A 24,786-nucleotide genomic window follows, 5' to 3' on the forward strand; every position below is an offset into this window, starting at 1 on the left:
TTACTATTTCTATTTTTGACAACTTTTACTTCACTACATTCCTAAAGAAAATAATGTACTTTTTTACTCCATACATGTACTTTTTACACCTGACAACCAAAGTACATTTGAAATTCTTTAGCAGAACAGGAAAATGGTCCAATTCACAGACTTATCAAAAGCTCATCCCTTATCATCCCTACTGCCTCTGATCTGTTCCCCTGGCTATCTGTAAATTATGTCTGAGTGTTGGAGTGTTCCCCTGGCTATCTGTAAATGATGTCTGAGTGTTGGAGTGTTCCCCTGGCTATCTGTAAATTATGTCTGAGTGTTGGAGTGTTCCCCTGGCTATCTGTAAATGATGTCTGAGTGTTGGAGTGTTCCCCTGGCTATCTGTAAATGATGTCTGAGTGTTGGAGTGTTCCCCTGGCTATCTGTAAATGATGTCTGAGTGTTGGAGTGTTCCCCTGGCTATCTGTAAATTATGTCTGAGTGTTGGAGTGTTCCCCTGGCTATCTGTAAATGATGTCTGAGTGTTGGAGTGTTCCCCTGGCTATCTGTAAATGATGTCTGAGTGTTGGAGTGTTCTCCTGGCTATCTGTAAATGATGTCTGAGTGTTGGAGTGTTCCCCTGGCTATCTGTAAATGATTTCTGAGTGTTGGAGTGTTCCCCTGGCTATCTGTAAATGATGTCTGAGTGTTGGAGTGTTCCCCTGGCTATCTGTAAATGATGTCTGAGTGTTGGAGTGTTCCCCTGGCTATCTGTAAATGATGTCTGAGTGTTGGAGTGTTCCCCTGGCTATCTGTAAATGATGTCTGAGTGGTGGAGTGTTCCCCTGGCTATCTGTAAATGATGTCTGAGTGTTGGAGTGTTCCCCTGGCTATCTGTAAATGATGTCTGAGTGTTGGAGTGTTCCCCTGGCTATCTGTAAATGCTGTCTGAGTGTTGGAGTGTTCCCCTGGCTATCTGTAAATGATGTCTGAGTGTTGGAGTGTGCCCCTGGCTATCTGTAAATGATGTCTGAGTGTTGGAGTGTTCCCCTGGCTATCTGTAAATGATGTCTGAGTGTTGGAGTGTTCCCCTGGCTATCTGTAAATGATGTCTGAGTGTTAGTGTTCCCCTGGCTATCTGTAAATGATGTCTGAGTGTTGGAGAGTTCCCTGGCTATCTGTAAATGATGTCTGAGTGTTGGAGTGTTCCCTGGCTATCTGTAAATGATGTCTGAGTGGTGGAGTGTTCCCCTGGCTATCTGTAAATGATGTCTGAGTGTTAGTGTTCCCCTGGCTATCTGTAAATGATTTTTGAGTGTTGGAGTGTTCCCTGGCTATCTGTAAATGATGTCTGAGTGTTGAAGTGTTCCCCTGGCTATCTGTAAATGATGTCTGAGTGTTGGAGTGTTCCCCTGGCTATCTGTAAATGATGTCTGAGTGTTGGAGTGTTCCCCTGGCTATCTGTAAATGATGTCTGAGTGTTGGAGTGTTCCCCTGGCTATCTGTAAATGATGTCTGAGTGTTGGAGTGTTCCCCTGGCTATCTGTAAATGATGTCTGAGTGTTGGAGTGTTCCCCTGGCTATCTGTAAATGATGTCTGAGTGTTGGAGTGTTCCCCTGGCTATCTGTAAATGATGTCTGAGTGTTAGAGTGTTCCCCTGGCAAAAAAAAACAAGAAAATGGTACCATCTGATTTACTTTATGTAAAGAATTTGAAATTATTCATACTTTTACTTTATTGTAGTAATTCTATTTAATTTATATACCCAAGTATATTTGCAACCAAATACTTTCAGACTTTTACTAAAGTAGTATTTTACTGGATGACTTTCACTTTCACTTGAGTCATTTTCTGTTAAGGTATCTTTACTTTTACTCAAGTATGACAGCCTGAGCCTATTTACAGAGAGACAAATGGACACACACGCACACACACACATACACACACGCCTACACACACTGATTCAACCCCCTTTCTCTCTCATCCCCCTCTATATCTGTGCTACCCCCTATCTCTCTCACCTATCTCCCACCCTCTCTCCATCTCTCCCTGCTCTCTTTCTCACTCCTCTCTCTCTCTCTCTCTCTCTCTCTCTCTCCTCACTCCATCTCTCCCCTCTCTCTCTTCCCCTCTCTCTCGCTCTCTCATTCCATCTCTCCCTCTCCTCACTCCTTCTCCCCTCTCTCATTAAAGCTGCTTTTCTTTTGATTTGGGGATTTACACTATTTTTACTGTCACCTTGTCTGCATCCCAAATGCCACCCTAGTCCTTACAATGTGCACTACTTTTGACAAGGGCTCATAGGGCTCCAGAAATGTAGTGGACTATACAGTGTAGGGAATAGGGTGCCATTCAAGCCGCAGCCCTTGTCTCATGGTTAAGATGAGAAGCTACAGCTGAGGGGAGAGTAACCTATTATACACAGCTTGGCATTTCAGATTCATTTCTTCCTTTATATTTTTGGGGGTGAGAATATGTAATACCATCTGTGTGTTCCGATGGGATACGCAGACATGGATTGCGTCCCAAATGGCACCCTATGGGTCCTGGTCAAAAGTAGTGCACTATATAGGGAATAGGGTGCCAGTTGGGCTGCAGACCCAGAATAGGTGACATGAATTAGGCAAAGCAGGGGTTTCTTTAGTGACTAAAGCAGCTATGGGGATGAAAAGGCTACCAGGCTGGAAGGTTAGCAGTAAGAACAGACTTCTGCCACCTGAACTTAATGTTGAGTCACATTTACCTTTCATTCAAATCAGAGCCAGGGAGAGAGCAGCTTACAAGGTGTCCTTGGTGTGTGTGTGTGTTCTACCCTTGGCTAGGTGCAGGCAGTTTATTGTGTTTGTGTGTCCAGGCTTTTTATGCCTGGTAGCGGTGGTTGTTATGCTGGTGAGTTACACAGTAGTCCTGATGCTGTGCTGTTACCATGGGGATTCTACAACCCACAGTAGTCCTGATGCTGTACTGTTACCATGAGGCTTCTACAACCCACAGGGGTCCTGATGCTGTGCTGTTACCATGAGGCTTCTACAACCCACAGGGGTCCTGATGCTGTACTGTTACCATGAGGCTTCTACAACCCACAGGGGTCCTGATGCTGTGCTGTTACCATGAGGCTTCTACAACCCACAGGGGTCCTGATGCTGTGCTGTTACCATGAGGCTTCTACAACCCACAGCTCTACCGTGTGTGTGTGTGCATGCTATCCTCTTTAAATCAGCTCTACCGTGTGTGTGTGTGCATGCTATCCTCTTTAAATCAGCTCTACCATGTGTGTGCATGCTATCCTCTTTAAATCAGCTCTACCGTGTGTGTGTGTGCATGCTATCCTCTTTAAATCAGCTCTACCGTGTGTGTGCATGCTATCCTCTTTAAATCAGCTCTACCATGTGTGTGCATGCTATCCTCTTTAAATCAGCTCTACCGTGTGTGTGCATGCTATCCTCTTGAAATCAGCTCGTGTGTGTGTGTGTGTGTGTGTGTGTGTGTGTGTGTGTGTGTGTGTGTGTGTGTGTGTGTGTGTGTGTGTGTGTGTGTGTGTGTGTGTGTGTGTGTGTGTGTGTGTGTGTGTGTGTGTGTGTGTGTGTGTGTGTGTGTGTGTGTGTGTGTGTGTGTGTGTGTGTGTGCTCAGTGTGTGCTGAGGGTAGCAGTACTACCGTTGACCCCTAGGTCAAGTCAACGTTTCCTCTGACATACACAGATATTGTTGTGTGTGACAGACAGAGTAGAATAGTATGTGTAGGAGCACACTGATCCACCAACAGGCTAGATGGACTATGTTTCTATGTACATTGACATATCTTTAAACATAAATAATGCTGTGATGGCTGACAGCTGTTATGAAACATGCTATTTTGTCATATTAATGAATGTTTATGTTGCATAATGGTTCATGTGTTTTTTCCTGTTGAGGTACATTAGGGCTGTAGATTCCATGGTAGAGAGCCAGGTGAAATAGGAAAGGCTGGCTAGAGTCTGGACTCATCTGGAGAGGGGATGAGAGGAGTGAATGGATGCATTCACACACACACACACAGACACACACACAGACACACAATCTCGCAGGCACAAACACACATGCACACACATACACACAGACACGTGTATGCACACAAGCTCGCAGGCACACACACACACACACACACACACACACACACACACACACACACACACACACACACACACACACACACACACACACACACACACACACACACACACACACACACACACACACACACACACACACACACACACACACACACACAGTCAGTTAGTGGTGAATGTGTTGGTTTTGGGGAGCTTCCCAGGTGGAATATGGTCCAGTGCACTACTGTAGTATGTACTTCTTAGTGTGTGTGTGTGTGTGTGTGTGTGTGTGTGTGTGTGTGTGTGTGTGTGTGTGTGTGTGTGTGTGTTCAGCAGGGTAGAGAGTGCAACAGAGTGAGCATGTCCACATGGTTAAAAGATGGAACAAAGATGAGAGATGCTTTCCAGTCACTTTTCTGTTGGCTTGGTGTTGAGAGAGTGACCAGTCTTTCTCTTCTCCATCTCTGGATCCAGTTTGTGTCAACCTTGGATATTTTAAAACACTTTTTACCTTTATTTAACTCGGCAAGTCAGGCACGAACAAATTCTTATTTTCAATGACTGCTTAGGAACGGTACTATATCACATTTTGTACTGCCCAATATGACATCTCCCTCTAAATATTCACCCTGAGTATCGTGTGTATCGTTTCTCTCTCTAAATATTCACCCTGAGTATCGTGTGTATCGTTTCTCTCTCTAAATATTCACCCTGAGTATCGTGTGTCGTTTCTCTCTCTAAATATTCACCCTGAGTATCGTGTGTCGTTTCTCTCTCTAAATATTCACCCTGAGTATCGTGTGTATCGTTTCTCTCTCTAAATATTCACCCTGAGTATCGTGTGTGTCGTTTCTCTCTCTAAATATTCACCCTGAGTATCGTGTGTCGTTTCTCTCTCTAAATATTCACCCTGAGTATCGTGTGTATCGTTTCTCTCTCTAAATATTCACCCTGAGTATCGTGTGTCGTTTCTCTCTCTAAATATTCACCCTGAGTATCGTGTGTCGTTTCTCTCTCTAAATATTCACCCTGAGTATCGTGTGTGTCGTTTCTCCCTCTAAATATTCACCCTGAGTATCGTGTGTGTCGTTTCTCTCTCTAAATATTCACCCTGAGTATCGTGTGTCGTTTCTCTCTCTAAATATTCACCCTGATTATCGTGTGTGTCGTTTCTCCCTCTAAATATTCACCCTGATTATCGTGTGTGTCGTTTCTCTCTCTAAATATTCACCCTGAGTATCGTGTGTGTGTTTCTCTCTCTAAATATTCACCCTGAGTATCGTGTGTGTCGTTTCTCTCTCTAAATATTCACCCTGAGTATCGTGTGTGTCGTTTTCTCTCTAAATATTCACCCTGAGTATGTGTGTATCGTTTCTCTCTCTAAATATTCACCCTGAGTATCGTGTGTATCGTTTCTCTCTCTAAATATTCACCCTGAGTATCGTGTGTATCGTTTCTCTCTCTAAATATTCACCCTGAGTATCGTGTGTATCGTTTCTCTCTCTAAATATTCACCCTGAGTATCGTGTGTAACGTTTCTCTCTCTAAATATTCACCCTGAGTATCGTGTGTGTCGTTTCTCCCTCTAACTATTCACCCTGAGTATCGCGCGTGTCGTTTCTCCCTCTAAATATTCACCCTGAGTATCGTGTGTATCGTTTCTCCCTCTTAACTATTCGCCCTGCACTCTCAGCCAAAAACTCTCTTTGTGGAGCATGGTAATATTTGGGTTTGAGTTTAATGGCATGAGTTTTTACTAGAGAGTAAATGGGGGTCAGTGTGTTTTGGGGACTCTCCTATTTTCTTCTTTGTGTCTGAGTCACTGTAGCAGAGGTGGTTCACTGAACTAAAGCTTACGCAATGACAATCCCTCAGACCAGGGCCTGTATTCACAAAGCATCTCAGAGTATGTTTTCATCCATGTATTCTTAAAAATAGTGATCTAAAAGGCCAAACTGATCCTAAGTCAGCACTCCCACTCAGAGACGCTTGACGCATACGGCCCCTGAGTGCATATTCACAAAGTATCTGAGTAGGAATGCTGAATCAGAATCAGATACCCCTTCTTAATCATTATGATTTACAGTAAACTGACCCTAGATCAGCACTTCAACTGGGTTTGAGAACACGGGCCCAGAAGATTGATGTTAGCAATGAGATTTAGCTCAGAGGTATAATTTGTTCTGGAGTCATGCAGACAACTCAGGTTGAAAGTCAGTCACATCAGGTTCGGGTCAAAGGTTCTGTCTGCCTCGATGCTGCCCGGCATCATTTCAACATGACAGTGTTGTTTCTAAACAGCCCTGTTTTCCACTAGTCACCCAGGAGAGAGACACGGTGACATAGTTGTGTATTGTTAACAATATCACCAACCTGATCCTACAGTACGTTGTCTTTGTGGCTTTATGTTTGTGTTCCTATCAGTTAAATCTATCTAGAACACACACACACACACACACACACACACACACACACACACACACACACACACACACACACACACACACACACACACACACACACACACACACACACACACACACACACACACACACACACACACACACACACACACACACACACACACACACACACACACATACACACAGCTCCTGATCCTACAGTACATTGTCTGTGTGGCTTTATGTTTGTGTTACTATCAGTTAAATCTATCTAGAACACACACACACACACACACACACACACACACACACACACACACACACACACACACACACACACACACACACACACACACACACACACACACACACACACAAACACAGCTGATCCTACTGTACAGAGCATTTTCATGTCTGTTATTTAAGTCCAATCTGTCTGGAGAATGACATTCTCAACCAGAGCCAAGGTGTCGGTTACACAAACACATGTCTCCTGTCATGTCTTTATCCTCCTCTGCTCTCCTCCTCCTCCTCCTCCTCCCAAGTATCTATAATTCCATCTAGCGTTATTCGCGGTGAACCCAAGTTCAAGCAAATCTGTATTACAAAATGATACATTCCTGTTTGACGTAACGTAAGCAGTCACCTTGTTTATAGGAATCCATTTCCTGCTGGATTGAATGGAACATGATGGATTTAGTTCCATATTGTGCTCCTTTGTTGGGGGAGTATCTGGATCTAAGCTCTGCATGTTGATTGGATGGAAAGGCCTTGATTGGTGGAACCTCACCTCACCCCTAGAGGATTAGATTTGTTGTCACCACTCTGTCTTTCTGATCTGTCTCTTGGTCTGATCTGATTTCTCTCTCTATATATTTTTTATTGGCTGATCTCCCCATCACTCTGTCCTCTGTGTGATGAGTAGTCTACGGGTGTGTGTACGGGTGTGTGTACCAGGCTAATGAATAGGACTGGGCTTTCTTTCTTTCTTTCCTCTCTCTCTTTCTCTCTCTCTCTCTCTCTCTCTCTCTCTCTCTCTCTCTCTCTCTCTCTCTCTCTCTCTCCACAAAGCTTCCACACACACGAGAGCGATGTGTAGCTTAAACCGTAGTGAAGTGCCTTTGACACGTTATGCAAACCTTAACGTTCACTAGGAAAGATTGAATACCTCCATATTTGTGTGTGTGTGTGTGTGTGTGTGTGTGTGTGGTGTGAACTACTGTTCATAAACACAACTCATGTTGAGGTTTCTGAACTACGGTTCAAGATTATATGTCATGTTTAGAAATTAAACCTTTAATTCTCAGGCTTTATTCTTCGGTATTTATGCATGAAATGGACTATGGTTCAAAAGCAGTATTCTGGTGTATTGAGGATTCCCAGGCCTTTCCCACTATTGTTAGGTCTGTGTGTATCTACTATTCTGTGTGTGTGTGCATGTGTGTGCTCACATGCAGTTGGCATGGGCATGTTCAGTTAATGGGTACAGGCCTCCAGACTACACTGCTATGGCCATTGTGTGTAAGAGTGAGAGATACTCACATACTTCTGTCAGTCTCCGCTCTTTATGACAGGTCAGGGGGTGTGGTGGCCCTTGTAAGATGGGCACCTCTCAGTTCTCCGTTGGGGCTGGGTGGCACTACCCTGGGTGGGGGAGGAAATGACAAGGAAGGGTGGAAGAGTAGGGTTTCAGGACCGCTCTGATGAATGCTCCAAGGCAAGACCAGCAAGTCTTTGAAGAGGAACACATTAAAAGTGGGAAAACGGAGAAGATGAAGAAAAGGTGTGAGAGAACCTGTTTCAAATGTAAATGTCAGCACTGAAAAGTCCCTGATCAATTCACATGTCTAATGAGTTTGATTGGCATTAATAGAAGTCATGGGTCTGCATCCCAAATGGCACTCTGTTCCCTATATAGTGCACTACTTTGGACCAGGGCCATAGGGCTGAATTGGTTGCCATTTGGGACGTAGTCAGGCAGTCAATATTATCTGGGAGTAGAGGGGGAAAATCAGGCTAATTTAGGATGAGATTAGCTAATGTGGGAGGACCGTATAAACACACACACACACACTTGTACACATTTTGCGCGAGCGCACACACACAGACTCAGACACACACAATCTCATGTGCTGGTGCATATGCACCAAGTACGCACACATAAACACTCATACACACACAAGCTGCTGTTAGTCTGTGATAACCTGCTACAGGAAACAGTAAAGTTGCTGCTAGTCTGTGATAACCTGCTACAGGAAACAGTAAAGCTGCTGTTAGTCTGTGATAACCTGCTACAGGAAACACTAAAGCTGCTGTTAGTCTGTGATAACCTGCTACAGGAAACAGTAAAGCTGCTGTTAGTCTGTGATGACCTGCTACAGGAAACAGTAAAGCTGCTGTTAGTCTGTGATAACCTGCTACAGGAAACAGTAAAGCTGCTGTTAGTCTGTGATAACCTGCTACAGGAAACACTAAAGCTGCTGTTAGTCTGTGATAACCTGCTACAGGAAACACTAAAGCTGCTGTTAGTCTGTGATAACCTGCTACAGGAAACACTAAAGCTGCTGTTAGTCTGTGATAACCTGCTACAGGAAACAGTAAAGCTGCTGTTAGTCTGTGATAACCTGCTACAGGAAACACTAAAGCTGCTGTTAGTCTGTGATAACCTGCTACAGGAGACACTAAAGCTGCTGTTAGTCTGTGATAACCTGCTACAGGAAACACTAAAGCTGCTGTTAGTCTGTGATAACCTGCTACAGGAGACACTAAAGCTGCTGTTAGTCTGTGATAACCTGCTACAGGAAACACTAAAGCTGCTGTTAGTCTGTGATAACCTGCTACAGGAAACACTAAAGCTGCTGTTAGTCTGTGATAACCTGCTACAGGAAACACTAAAGCTGCTGTTAGTCTGTGATAACCTGCTACAGGAAACAGTAAAGCTGCTGCTATGCTCCCTCTCCTCTCTCTCGCACTCTCTTTCCCTCCCTCTGACACACCACACCTGTTACCATAACCATACAGGACACATACACATACATATACACATAACCACACACACAGGAAACAGTAAACCTGTTAGTCATAACCACTACAGGAAACAGTAAAGCTGCAGTCACCACACCACACCACAGTAAACTGCAGTCACCACACCACACCACACCAGTAAGCTGCTGTTAGTCTGTGATAACATACACAGGAAACAGTAAAGCTGCTGTTAGTCTGTGATAACCTGCTACAGGAACACTAAAGCTACTGAGACACAAACACAGCAGTAAAGCTCCTCCTACACCGTGGTTGTTTTTGGAAGTCTAATTGAACCCCAAGCTGCCTTTAATCCTGTCCAGCACAAAGCAGACCACCAGGTGTGTGTGTGTGTGTGTGTGTGTGTGTGTGTGTGTGTGTGTGTGTGTGCTGTGTGTGTCTGTGTGTCTGTGTCTGTGTGTGTGTGCTGCTATGTAGCTCCTGTGTGTGTGTGTGTTTTGTGTGTGTAATGTGTGTGTGTGTGTGTTTAATCCTGTCCAGCACAAAGTCTGACCACCTGTGTGTGTGTGTGTGTGTGTGTGTGTTGTCTGTGTGTGTGTGCGTGTGTGACAAACTACTGCTGTGTGTGTGTTTTTGTGTGTGTATAAAAAATGTCCTTGACCTAGATGTGGTGCAGCTTTCAACAGAATCCAACTATGTCAGGAAACAGCATAAGAAATTACCTGTACAACACAAAGGTTTAGTCTCAAATGTCACCTATCCCCTATATAGTGCACTACTTTTGACCAGGGCCCATAGGGTTTTTGCCATACGTTTTGCACTATATAGGGAATAGGGGGGCATTTGGGACACAAACAGATGTACAATGGTCAGGAATGACAATATTCTTTATATAGGCATATATTTTGGAAGGAACTGTTACACACACATACACCAGGTTTAATCCAGGTGAAAGATATGACCCCTTATTGATGTCACTTGTTAAATCCACTTCAATCAGTGTTGATGAAGGAGGATTTTTAAGCCTTGAGACAATTGAGAGATGGATTGTGTATGTGTGCCATTCAGAGGGTGAATGGGTAAGACAAAATATTTAAGTGCCTTTGAATGGGGTATGATAGTAGGTGCCAGGCGCACCAGTTTGAGTGTGTCAAGAACGGCAATGCTGCCGGGTTTTCCATGCTCAACCGTTTCCGTGTGTATCTTGAATGGTCCACCACCCAAAGGACATCTAGCCAACTTGACACAACCATGGGAAGCATTTGAGCCAACATGGGACAGCATCCCTGTGGAACGCTTTTGACGATTGAGGCTGTTCTGAGGGCAAAAAGGGAGCAACTCAATATTAGGAAGGTGTTCTTAATGTTTTGTTCACTCAGTGTACGTAGGTTTCATATTGTGTCATTACTTGTCAGTGGAAGACTGATCTCATGCTATAGGAATTCTGATGATCATAGCTGTAAATTATCTCTTTCTGTCTGTCGGTTTCTCTGTGTCTCTCTCTTTCTCTCTGTATGTCTTTTCTCTCTCACTCTAGCTCTCTCTTCCTCTGTCTTTCTGCTCTCTCTTCCTCTCTTTCTGCTCTCTTTTCCTCTGTCTTTCTGCTCTCTCTTCCTCTCTTTCTGCTCTCTTCCTCTGTCTTTCTGCTCTCTCTTCCTCTGTCTTTCTGCTCTCTCTTCCTCAGTCTTTCTGCTCTCTCTTCCTCTGTCTTTCTGCTCTCTTTCTTTTTCTTCTGTTTTCTTCACTTGTTATGGTCTATACCACTGTCCTTCTCTGTCCTATCCTCTAATGGCAGAAAGCTAGCTTCATTTCAAAAGGAAGGCCCTGTAACGTCCAGTTATTTTCATATATCATGAACCTTTCTCTCTCTCCCTCTCATCCTTTTCTTTCTCTCTGTCTATTCAAGTGCCTATTCCTCCCACAGCCCTCTGATTACCTTTGTCTTCCACCCTGCTGTGTGCTTCAGCCATGATGTAATACACGCCTAATCTAGGCTGAGCTTCATTTGACAGTGCTGCTATTTACCTGTTTTTTTAAATACAGAATTTACCCCAGAAAGTCCTGTTGAGCTTAGAAGAAGTGGTGTAGTCTGCTCAGCTCTGTCCATTTCTCCCCCTGTCTGTCTCTCTCTCCTATTGCTCCTGGCCTATGTTCTGGTTTTCACAGAAATGAAAGGAACATTGGCTTCTCTTCAACAGCGCTGTTTTAAACGTCTGAAGCCTTTCCTGTCAGAAACGATACGCTCCAAAACATTGGCTCGTCATCGCAGTATTTCCACACACGCATGCATCCACTCAAACACATGCATCCACTCAAACACACGCATCCACTCAAACACATGCATCCACTCAAACACACGCATCCACTCAAACACATGCATCCACTCAAACACATGCATCCACTCAAACGCATGCATCCACTCAAACGCATGCATCCACTCAAACGCATGCATCCACTCAAACGCATGCATCCACTCAAACACATGCATCCACTCAAATGCATGCATCCACTCAAACACATGCATCCACTCAAACACATGCATCCACTCAAACACATGCATCCACTCAAACACATGCATCCACTCAAACACATGCATCCACTCAAATGCATGCATCCACTCAAACACATGCATCCACTCAAACACATGCATCCACTCAAACACATGCATCCACTCAAACACATGCATCCACTCAAACGCATGCATCCACTCAAACACATGCATCCACTCAAACATGCATCCACTCAAATGCATGCATCTGCACTCAAACACATGCATCCATCCTCAAACACATGCATCCACTCAAAACATGCATCCATGCATCCACTCAAATGCATCCATGCATCCACTCAAACAAACGCATGCATCCACTCAAACGCATGCATCCACATGCATCACTCAAACACAACACATGCATCCACTCCAAATGCATGCATCCACTCAACCATGCATCCACTCAAACGCATGCATCCACTCAAACGCATGCATCCACTCAAACCATGCATCAAACGCATGCATCCACTCAAACACATGCATCACTCAAACACATGCATCCACTCAAACACATGCATCCACTCAAACGCATGCATCCATCAAACACATGCATCACTCAAACACATGCATCCACTCACAACACTCAAACACATGCATCCACTCAAACACATGCATCCACTCAAACGCATGCATCCACTCAAACACATGCATCCACTCAAACGCATGCATCCACTCAAACGCATGCATCCACTCAAACACATGCATCCACTCAAACACATGCATCAAACCACTCAAACATGCATCCACTCAAACGCATGCATCCACTCAAACGCATGCATCCACTCAAACGCATGCATCCACTCAAACACATGCATCCACTCAAACGCATGCATCCACTCAAACACATGCATCCACTCAAACATGCATGCATCAAACACATCACTCAAACACATGCATCCACTCAACTCAAACATGCATCCACTCAAACGCATGCATCCACTCAAACGCATGCATCCACTCAAACGCATGCATCCATCCACTCAAACACATGCATCCACTCAAACCCATGCATCCACTCAAACACATCTACTCAAACACATGCATCCACTCAAACACATGCATCCACTCAAACGCATGCATCCACTCAAACATGCATCCACACATCTACTCAAACACATGCATCCACTCAAACGCATCTACTCAAACACATGCATCCACTCAAACACATCTACTCAAACACATGCATCCACTCAAACACATCTACTCAAACACATGCATCCACTCAAACACATCTACTCAAACACATGCATCCACTCAAACACATGCATCCACTCAAACACATCTACTCAAACACATGCATCCACTCAAACACATCTCCACTCAAACACATCTACAAACATGCATCCACTCAAACGCATGCATCCACTCAAACCCATGCATCCACTCAAACACATCTACTCAAACACATGCATCCACTCAAACCCATGCATCAAACACATCAAACACATGCATCCACTCAAACACATGCATCCACTCAAACACATGCATCCACTCAAACATGCATGCATCCACTCAAACACATGCATCCACTCAAAACACATCTACTCAAACGCATGCATCCACTCAAACGCATGCATCCACTCAAACACATCTACTCAAACACATGCATCCACTCAAACTCAAACGCATGCATCCACTCAAAACATCATCAAACACATAAACACATCATCCACTCAAACACATCTACTCAAACACATGCATCCACTCAAACACATCCTCAAACGCATGCATCAAACACCACTCAAACACAAACAAACATGCATCCACTCAAACACATCTACTCAAACACATGCATCCACTCAAAACATGCATCCACTCAAACACATCCACTCAAACACATGCATCTACTCAAACACACATCCACTCAAACACATGCATCCACTCAAACACATGCATCCACTCAAACATGCATCATCCATCTACTCAAACACATCTACTCAAACACATGCATCATCCACTCAAACATGCATCTACTCAAACCCATGCATCACTCAAACCCATGCACTCAAACACATGCATCTACTCAAACACATCTACTCAAACACTCAAACATGCATCTACTCAAACCCATGCATCACAAATGCATCCACTCAAACACATCTACTCAAACACATGCATCCACTCAAACACATCCACTCAAACACATGCATCCACTCAAACACATCTACTCAAACACATGCATCCACTCAAACATCCATCACTCAAACACATCTACTCAAACACATGCATCCACTCAAACACATCTACTCAAACACATGCATCCACTCAAACACATCTACTCAAACACATGCATCCACTCAAACACATCCACTCAAACACATACATCCACTCAAACACATCCACTCAAACACATACATCCACTCAAACACATCCACTCAAACACATACATCCACTCAAACACATCCACTCAAACATCCACTCAAACACATCCACTCAAACACATACATCCACTCAAACACATGCATCCACTCAAACACATCCACTCAAACACATACATCCACTCAAACACATGCATCCACTCAAACACATCCACTCAAACACATACATCCACTCAAACACATCCACTCAAACACATACATCCACTCAAACACATACATCCACTCAAACACATCTACTCAAACACATCTACTCAAACCCATGCATCTCCTCAAACCCATGCATCTACTCAAACCCATGCATCTACTCAAACCCATGCATCTACTCAAACCCATGCATCATCCTCAAACCCATGCATCTACTCAAACCCATGCATCTACTCAAACCATCATCAAACATCTGCACTCAAACACATGCATCTACTCAAACCCACATCTACTCAAACCCATGCATCTACTCAAACCCATGCATCTACTCTCAAAAACCCATGCATCTACTCAAACCCATGCATCTACTCAAACCCATGCATCTACTCAAACCCATGCATCTACTCAAACCCATGCATCTACTCAAACACATGCATCATCACTCAAACACATGCATCCACTCAAACACATGCATTCTAGATGTAAGAGCTCCACTATTTCAAACCCTGACCTTGCCTCAAAGGGAGAGTTCATCTCAAAAATGCACGTGGAATTAGACATGAAACTCAGAAATGCTAATATCGTTGATATTGGCTTACATTGGGGTTTTTGCATCACGAATATGAACAAAATGTTATAATAATAATAATAATAATAATGCCATTTAGCAGACGCTTTTATCCAAAGCGACTTACAGTCATGTGTGCATACATTCTACGTATGGGTGGTCCCGGGAATCGAACCCACTACCCTGGCGTTACAAGCGCCATGCTCTACCAACTGAGCTACAGAAGGACCAAAAGTTGTATTTCGGAGACATTGGCCAGGTGAATAAACCAAACATGAAGTTATGTATTACCTTAAAGGGTGCTTTGGATTAACTATCCCTTTAAATGTGTGACTTTGGTCTGCCTCTAAAAACCAGAAGTGTTGAAAGAGTGTGTCTTAGGCTGGGAAAGACTGGTCCTAGGAGATCTGTGAACCTCTAGTAGTAGTTTGTGAAGAGTAGAACTATAGTGCCCTGTTAGAAAGAAAACACACACACTTGAGTGCTGGCTAACCTGTTATTACATAGGCCTGTGATTTACCGTGTGGTGCTGAGTGGACACCGTGGCACATAGTAAAGGGACTGTGTCTATGTCGAGGCCTGACATCTTTTATGCAAGTGTGTGGCTGAGTTGGAGAGGAAGAAAGAGTTCCACCCATTAATACACTGTGGGTGTGGGTGTGTGTGCGTGTGTGCGAGGCCTTACTTGTCTTAAATAGAAAATATTCAGATCAGATGAGCAGACACTTGACTGAAGCCGTCCGGGAGAACCCTTTCTCCTCCTGAGACAAAGGGAAGAAAGAGAAGGAGGGAGGGATAAGAAAAGGAATGAAATGAATGAGTGAAGACTCACCATATGAGGCATCGCTGCTCTGCTCTCACTAGACGAGCACCACTGAAACTAAAGCTCTGCTGAGCTTCGCAAAACGGAGGAATTCCCAAGACATCAGACAGGAATTGTTTTGATATTTTAATATGGCATAATAGGCTTCAACTTATTGCTTTCAACGTCAAAACTAAAAATTGGTAGAAAGACTAAATTCACCTGGGGTTTTAGCGTTTGTGTTTTTAGGTTTTATAACTGACTCTAATTACATCAGAAAAGCTTTAAATATGTCAAGCTCGTGACTTTGTTGTGACTGAAAGTTGGCTCCCAGTGTTCCTAACGTAAACTCCTAATGTTCCTCTAAGTGGGGAGTTGGAGTCAGTCATTTGGCTCTATGGGGCTGATAGGAGATGTTGGGTTTAGAGAAGCGTATACACACACACACGTACGCATGCGCAACAGCAAACCATTTCAACCTTGTACAACTGTCTGCCAGTTTCCATCAAAACATTCCTCCAGATGAATGGAAAAGATAGTCACCATCTAAAATAATGTAAATGACATTCAACAAGTTATTAAACCATTTCAGACAGACATGCAGCCCGCCAGACTCCATCAGAACAAACTGTCCTTGTGTCAGACAGACAGCCCGCCAGACTCCATCAGAACAAACTGTCCTTGTGACAGACAGACATGCAGCCTGCCAGACTCCATCAGAACAAACTGTCCTTGTGACAGACAGACAGACAGACAGCCCGCCAGACTCCATCAGAACAAACTGTCCTTGTGACAGACAGACAGACAGCCCGCCAGACTCCATCAGAACAAACTGTCCTTGTGTCAGACAGACAGACAGACATGCAGCCTGCCAGACTCCATCAGAACAAACTGTCCTTGTGACAGACAGACATGCAGCCTGCCAGACTCCATCAGAACAAACTGTCCTTGTGACAGACAGACATGCAGCCTGCCAGACTCCATCAGAACAAACTGTCCTTGTGACAGACAGACAGACAGACAGACAGACAGACAGACAGACAGACAGACAGACAGACAGACAGACAGACAGACAGACAGACAGACAGACAGACAGACAGACCTTCATTATGTTTTTCTAGCAGACAGCTGACATTTAGAGACAGACATTACTGTCATTGACTCATGACCAAGCCACAGTGGGTTATGTTTGTGTGTGTGTGTGTGTGTGTGTGTGTGTGTGTGTGTGTGTGTGTGTGTGTGTGTGTGTGTGTGTGTGTGTGTGTGTGTGTGTGTGTGTGTGTGTGTGTGTGTGTGTGTGTGTGTGTGTGTGTGTGTGTGTGTGTGTGTGTGTGTGTGTGTGGCGAAGCAGTAGGTATTTTATGAAACTGACTGGCAAAATTAACAACGTCTCAACAATGAACTGATGGTGTGAGAGAAAGACCGGAGGAGAAGACGGATTGATGAACTGATGGTTTGTTTCTCTCTTTCTTTCTCGCCTCTCTCCTCTCCCCCTCTCCTCCTCTCTCCTCTCCCCCTCTCCCCTCTCCTCTCTCCCCCTCTCCCCTCTCCCTCTCTCCTCTCCCCCTCTCTCTCTCCTCTCCCCTCTCCCCTCTCTGTAAGGTGAGGTCAGTGGTGTCTGTTTAACAGGTGTGTGTCCAGTGAGCTGTGGGAAGCTTAAAGTCAGTCTTGACATTTTCACACACTAATGACTTTTCCGGAAGCTCTAATTTTCCATCGTGTTCCTCGGTTTGTGTGTGTGTGTGAGTTTTTCTGAATCCCGTCAGACAGGCTGTGCCTTTTGAGGGCTTCAAATGTTACCCTCATTACCTGTGTGTGTGTGTGTGTGTGTGTGTGTGTTCCCTCATTCTCACAGAAAGTTATATCCCTCGTCCCTACCTCCCTCTCTCCCTCGCACGTTGACACACTCCTCCCTCGTGGTCACACAGAAAACACCTACACCGACTTTGTTCCAGAAATACTCTACATTGTGGGGGTCGGGGGTCACCTTTCTCTCACAAACACACAACATCTTTATACCCAATGGGAATGACATGTATTACCGGTAATCTGCATGACTCATGACTGTGCTAGCCCACTGAGCTAAAGCCTAGCTCACTATCACCACCTCAGCTACACATACACAAAACACACAGCTCAAAACACACAGCTCAAAACACACCACACGCAGTCTGAGGTCAGAAGGGGTCAGAGGTTAAATAATACTATTGTCTAAGCTATAAAGAAAGACTTTGCTCTCTGGAGTACTGTAGGCAATAATAGCTTTGGGATAATGCACTGTCAGAGTGACTAAGCTACCCCTGGGAAGCTACAGAAATTCTAGATTAGGGCAGACATTTTGATTGATTTATTGATTGGTTGTTTGGTGGGTTGCTTGTTTTGCGTGAACAAAGCTGCTGCATAGACACAGATATAGGATGTGTCCCCCAAAGGCACCCTGTTCCTACATAGTGCACTACTTTTGACAAGTTCCCTTGGCCTCTGGTAAAAAGTAATGCATTGTATAAGGAATAGAGTGCCATTTGGGATGCAGTTTCCCAGATATATAATACATCCCTTGTACAATATGTAGCCTATATTCTCCATATAAAGCCTAAAGGGAAATTCTAATTTTATGACCAAACCCGCAACATCTGGTGTTGGGCCCTAGCCAGAATAGAGGCACTTTGATGCTGTGTGTGTGTGTGTGTGTGTGTGTGTGTGTGTGTGTGTGTGTGTGTGTGTGTGTGTGTGTGTGTGTGTGTGTGTGTGTGTGTGTGTGTGTGTGTGTGTGTGTGTGTGTGTGTGTGTGTGTGTGTGTGTGTGTGTCTGTCTGGCAGCATCTGAAAGGCTCTTGTGAAGATGAATAGTAATAATAATGATGATGAGACAGTGTTCAGCACCTCTCTGTTGATGTATCCTTGAGCCAGCCCACACTCCCAGCCCCGCCAATAAAACCCGAGAGAGAGAGAGAATTGAGAACGCACACAGGCACACACATACATGCCGCACACACACACACACTCAGAGGAATGTCACGTGCCACCTTAATTGTGGACCAGCGGAGAGTGGATGGAATGATTTACACAGACGCTGAAATCTTGAAGGGCGAGTGTTTCACCCCTCTTCTTCCCTTCTCTTTCTCTCACAGCCTTTCATTTCCATGCTGAGACAAGTCTGATAACCTGGCTAGTTTCAAAGCATCACAATAACAGTTTTACATTTACATTTACATTTAAGTCATTTAGCAGACGTTTTGCTCTTTACTGTCATGCTATAGCTGGCAGTCTGATAATTTTTTTCCTCTCTCCTGGAGAACAAGGACAAATAAGATTAACTTTTTTAAAGAAACCTGTAGATCTTTAAAAATGACAATAAAAACATTGGAAGAGAGATTCTAGCTCAAGCTAAAACCACTAGCCTGCTAAACATCTGTAGTCTGTTGGTTCCAGAAGGTAAGTAGTGCTGTGTTGGTTTTAATAATGACCTGTTGTTCCACCTCATGACTCCCATCAGATTAGATCAAGTATCACCCTGTGTGTGTATGTGGTGTGTGTCAGATCAGCCAATGGTAGGCCAGCCGTGTGCGTGCGCGTGTGTGTGTGTGTGTGTCACATGCCATGTCTATTCCAGGCCATTACACAGTTATAGTGCAGCTCCACAGGGGGCCCAATTAGAGTAGATTAGATTATGAAGGGGATGCTGGCCACTCCCTATTTTTTTATTTCACCTTTATTTAACCAGGTAGGCTAGTTGAGAACAAGTTCTCATTTGCAACTGCGACCTGGCCAAGATAAAGCATAGCAGTGTGAACAGACAACACAGAGTTACACATGGAGTAAACAATTAACAAGTCAATAACACAGTAGAAAAAAAGGGGAGTCTATATACAATGTGTGCAAAGGGCATGAGGAGGTAGGCAAATAATTACAATTTTGCAGATTAACACTGGAGTGATAAATGATCAGATGATCATGTACAGGTAGAGAGAGATATTGGTGTGCAAAAGAGCAGAAAAGTAAATAAATAAAAACTGTGGGGATGAGGTAGGTGAAAATGGGTGGGCTATTTACCAATAGACTATGTACAGCTGCAGCGATCGGTTAGCTGCTCAGATAGCTGATGTTTGAAGTTGGTGAGGGAGATAAAAGTCTCCAACTTCAGCGATCTTTGCAATTCGTTCCAGTCACAGGCAGCAGAGTACTGGAACGAAAGGCGGCCGAATGAGGTGTTTGCTTTAGGGATGATCAGTGAGATACACCTGCTGGAGCGCGTGCTACGGATGGGTGTTGCCATCGTGACCAGTGAACTGAGATAAGGCGGAGCTTTACCTAGCATGGACTTGTAGATGACCTGGAGCCAGTGGGTCTGGCGACGAATATGTAGCGAGGGCCAGCCGACTAGAGCATACAAGTCGCAGTGGTGGGTGGTATAAGGTGCTTTAGTGACAAAACGGATGGCACTGTGATAAACTGCATCCAGTTTGCTGAGTAGAGTGTTGGAAGCAATTTTGTAGATGACATCGCCGAAGTCGAGGATCGGTAGAATAGTCAGTTTTACTAGGGTAAGCTTGGCAGCGTGAGTGAAGGAGGCTTTGTTGCGGAATAGAAAGCCGACTCTTGATTTGATTTTCGATTGGAGATGTCTGATATGAGTCTGGAAGGAGAGTTTGCAGTCTAGCCAGACACCTAGGTACTTATAGAGGTCCACATATTCAAGGTCGGAACCATCCAGGGTGGTGATGCTAGTCGGGCATGCGGGTGCAGGCAGCGATCGGTTGAAAAGCATGCATTTGGTTTAACTAGCGTTTAAGAGCAGTTGGAGGCCACGGAAGGAGTGTTGTATGGCATTGAAGCTCATTTGGAGGTTAGATAGCACAGTGTCCAATGACGGGCCGAAAGTATATAGAATGTTGTTGTCTGCGTAGAGGTGGATCAGGGAATCGCCCGCAGCAAGAGAAACATCATTGATATATACAGAGAAAAGAGTTGGCCCGAGAATTGAACCCTGTGGCACCCCCATAGAGACTGCCAGAGGACCGGACAGCATGCCCTCCGATTTGACACACTGAACTCTGTCTGCAAAGTAATTGGTGAACCAGGCAAGGCCCTACATGGGTGTTAAAGTGCAGATGTGTGTGTGTGTGACCTGCAGTCTCTCTCAGAGTATCTTCCAGTTAAAACAGACCAGGAAGATGAAGAGGAGATGCACACAGATACAACATAGCTAACAGACACAGCAGTAGAACAACAGCGGTTTTTTATTCCATTGGACATCTAATCCCAACAACGCCTCATCCCATTGGACAGAGGAGCATTCTGAATATCAATCATCAATCTCATTGGACATTTGTTAACCAACCTACCACTCAGTCTACAGCTGTACAAAGGAACTGTCTGACTTGATATGTAGGATAGTCAATATGTCACAGTCATTGACGAACCTGCACTTTACATCAGAACAGAGTCATTTTGAGACATCAGAACTGCTCTCACACCAACAGAGCTGTTTTTGAACTTCTTTATTTCCATCGTCTTCAAGAGGTGAGTTTTTCATTTCTTGACGCTCGCCGGTTAGACAATGGAGCATTTGGATGCTTTAAAAACATCTCAAATCTTAGTTTGCCAAGCATTGATGAGCCATAGACACAGCTTCTTCAGTCTGGTATCAGTATACTGCGTTCCTTTTCTTTTCAACAAGAAAAGCATTCATTTTGAGTCTGTTTGTGAAACAGTGTTGAGACTCTCAAAAAGACAGAACTTGATTTCTGGAACCTTAAAACGGTGAACCATTCAGCGTCGGCAGTGAGAAACTGTCATGGACTTCAGGTGCTCAACATCCACCTTTCTCCTGGTGTTGAGGACAGTGTTGATTTGAGCTTGATCTACTATTTGAAGAATCTAAACGACATGGAGGTTTCTGTTCATTTCAATATCAATATGAGCTCAATGTCCTTTGTGACCCTCCGGGGGTCCTGTCACATGGCTGAGGAGACTTGCCTTGTGTTACTTTCACATCACAAACATCACCTCAGAGCAGTTCTGTTTGATAAATCTGAAATGGCTGGATTTAAAATGCAATAAAATCTATTTAAGGGACATGGTAAACTGAGGTTCAGTTTCTTTGCCCAACACAGCATGGAAACCCTAACACTTTAATATAACCCAGTCATAAACATCTGCATTCATCCACCTCACCTTCCTAAATAACATATATTTAGACTTTCCTCCTCCTAGTGAGTCACAGACAAGTTGAAATCTCACCATATATTTGGTGTCTTCCCTTACTCTCTACATCACCATGGACAGCACCCCAAAACAAGACTTTGTCCTTCAGCTCACGACTCCATCTAATGTGATCTTCAAGAATGCTGGAGACCATTCTTCCAGTCTGTTGTCTACCTCAAGGCCATGACAGATATCTCCTGTGTGGGTCTCACTTTGCTGCAAAGTACTTCACCTCCCTGCAGGAGTTTGAGTTCCAGTTTGAGTTCCAGTTGGTTTTCTCACCAGAGTTTGTGGACATGAGTGACCTGAACAGGCTTGTGCAGCTAAGGTGTCTGACACTGGGTATCATGTTCTACAATCTATCCAGACTGGAGAGCCTGAACCTTATCGAATAGAATCCTCACTCTGGAGGAGGAGCTGAGCAGAGACCTGCAGTCCCTCAGTGTGATTAAATGTCATGCTATAGAGGAGTTCAGCATGTTGGACAGCTTTCCAGACCCCCTCACCTTCCTGAGGTTTATGGAGTTCTTTGGTCCTCACCTGCACTGCAGCTGTGATAATGCCTGGCTGGACAACTGGGCCAGGAGACAGCAACATGTCCAGGTCATATTTTGGCTTGAGGGAGAGCTGGAGATGACATGCAAAAATGAAAATGGTATCCAGAACTTCCGCAGGTACTCGGAGGCCCACTGTTCCCTGGATGTGCGTTTTGTCCTGTTCATCTGCACCTCCCTAGACCTGCTCGGCTTCATACTGGTGGTGCTGCCCCATCAGCTGGCCTTCTGCCACATTGCACATAGTTGACTAGAAGAGGTGGTGCAGAGGCCCAACCCCAGAGGGAGCTCCCACTATGATGCTTTTGTGTCATACAGTGGTAGAGACGAGCGCTGGGTGCTGGAGCAGCTGCTGCCGGGCCTCCCTTCCTGTCTCTGTCTGCACAGTAGGGACTTCCAGCTGGGGAAGGAAATCATGGATAACAACACAGACGGCCTCTACGGCAGCCGCCACGCTCAGGGTCTGGTGAGTCGTCACTACCTGCGCAGTAACTGGTGCTCCTTGGAGCTGCGACTGGCCAGCCGGCATCTGCTGGTGGAGCACACGGACATCCTTATCCTGGTCTTCCTGGAGGACATACCCCCCTAGGCAGCTGTCTGGCCACCACCGCCTGGCCAGGCTGGTCAAGACCAGGACCTACCTGGACTAGCCCCAGGACCTACCTGGACTGGCCCCAGGACCTACCTGGACTGGCCCCAGGACCTACCTGGACTGGCCCCAGGACCTACCTGGACTGGCCCCAGGACCTACCTGGACTGGCCCCAGGACCTACCTGGACTGGCCCCAGGACCTACCTGGACTGGCCCCAGGACCTACCTGGACTGGCCCCAGGACCTACCTGGACTGGCCCCAGGACCTACCTGGACTGGCCCCAGGACCTACCTGGACTGGCCCGAGGACCTACCTGGACTGGCCCCAGGACCTACCTGGACTGGCCCCAGGACCTACCTGGACTGGCCCCAGGATGCGGCTCTGCAGCCAGCCTTCTGGGACTGCCTGTGGACCAAATTGGCCCCTCCGGAACCACTCCCTACACAGTAACACAACACATAGATAGGAATACATGTCAACCTGTCTACCATGACAGGGGTATTCAGTATTTATATACATAAACATTTTTGCTTTTGATGTTTTGTTCAGTACTATCATCATTTATTTAATGTAATGTATACTCTGTGACTTACCTAATACCAAACCTACTAACTAACTAGGGCCGAGATTGTTATGTTACCAACAAGTGCATTGCACAAACAACAATGCACCTTTTTCAAGGGCAATATCCCAAATGTTCACAGCAATGACATTCATGGTTAACTCTGCAGATGGAGGTTCAAGTAGAAATGGCCTATGATAAGTGCTGTGTTGTTGAAAGTGCATCTGATTTGAATCCCGGCCTAGTTAACTACAGTACCTTCAATAAGTATTCACACCGCTTGCCTTTTTCCACGTTTTGTTGTTTTACAGCCTGAATGTAAAATGGATTCAACTGAGATGTTGTGTCACTGGCCTACACACAATACCCCATAATGTCACAGTGTTACGTTATGAATTATGTTTACAAATTAATTACAAATAAAAAGGTGAAATGTCTTGAGTCAATAAGTAATCAACCCATTTGTTATGGCAAGCCTCACTTTGTGTGAAATAATAGTGTTTAACATGATTTTTGAAGGACTACCTCATCTCTGTACTCCGCACATACAATTATCTGTAAGGTCCCTCAGTCGAGTAATCAATTTCAAACACAGATTCAACTGTAAAGACCAGGGAGGTTTTCCAATGCCTCGCAAAGAAGGGCACATATTGGTAGAAGGGTCAAAATAAAAAAAGCAGACATTGAATATCTCTTTCAGCATGAAGTTATTAATTACGCTTTGGATGTTGTATCAATACACACAGTCAATACAAAGATACAGGCGACCTTCCTAACTCAGCTGCCGGAGAGGAAGGAAACCGCTCAGGGATTTCACCATGAGCCCAATGGTGACTTTAAAACAGTTACAGAGTTTAATGGCTGTAGTAGGAGAAACTGAGGATGGATCAACAACATTATAATTTGCTCCACAATACTAATCTAAATGACAGAGTGAAAAGATGGAGGCCTGTAAAGAATAAACATGTAAAACAACATGTATCCT

General features: G+C 44.7%; 1 protein-coding gene and 1 pseudogene across 1 annotated transcript in view; both read left to right on the forward strand.

The window, feature by feature from the left end:
• Positions 1-23,689, forward strand: part of LOC118374151 (toll-like receptor 13) — a 62,820-nt pseudogene extending 39,131 nt beyond the window's left edge.
• LOC127927141 (cell migration-inducing and hyaluronan-binding protein-like) overlaps positions 1-24,786 on the forward strand; it is a 157,403-nt gene that overhangs the window by 28,949 nt on the left and 103,668 nt on the right.

This window comes from Oncorhynchus keta, unplaced genomic scaffold (assembly GCF_023373465.1).
Source record: "Oncorhynchus keta strain PuntledgeMale-10-30-2019 unplaced genomic scaffold, Oket_V2 Un_contig_9580_pilon_pilon, whole genome shotgun sequence".
Classification (NCBI taxonomy): domain Eukaryota; kingdom Metazoa; phylum Chordata; class Actinopteri; order Salmoniformes; family Salmonidae; genus Oncorhynchus; species Oncorhynchus keta.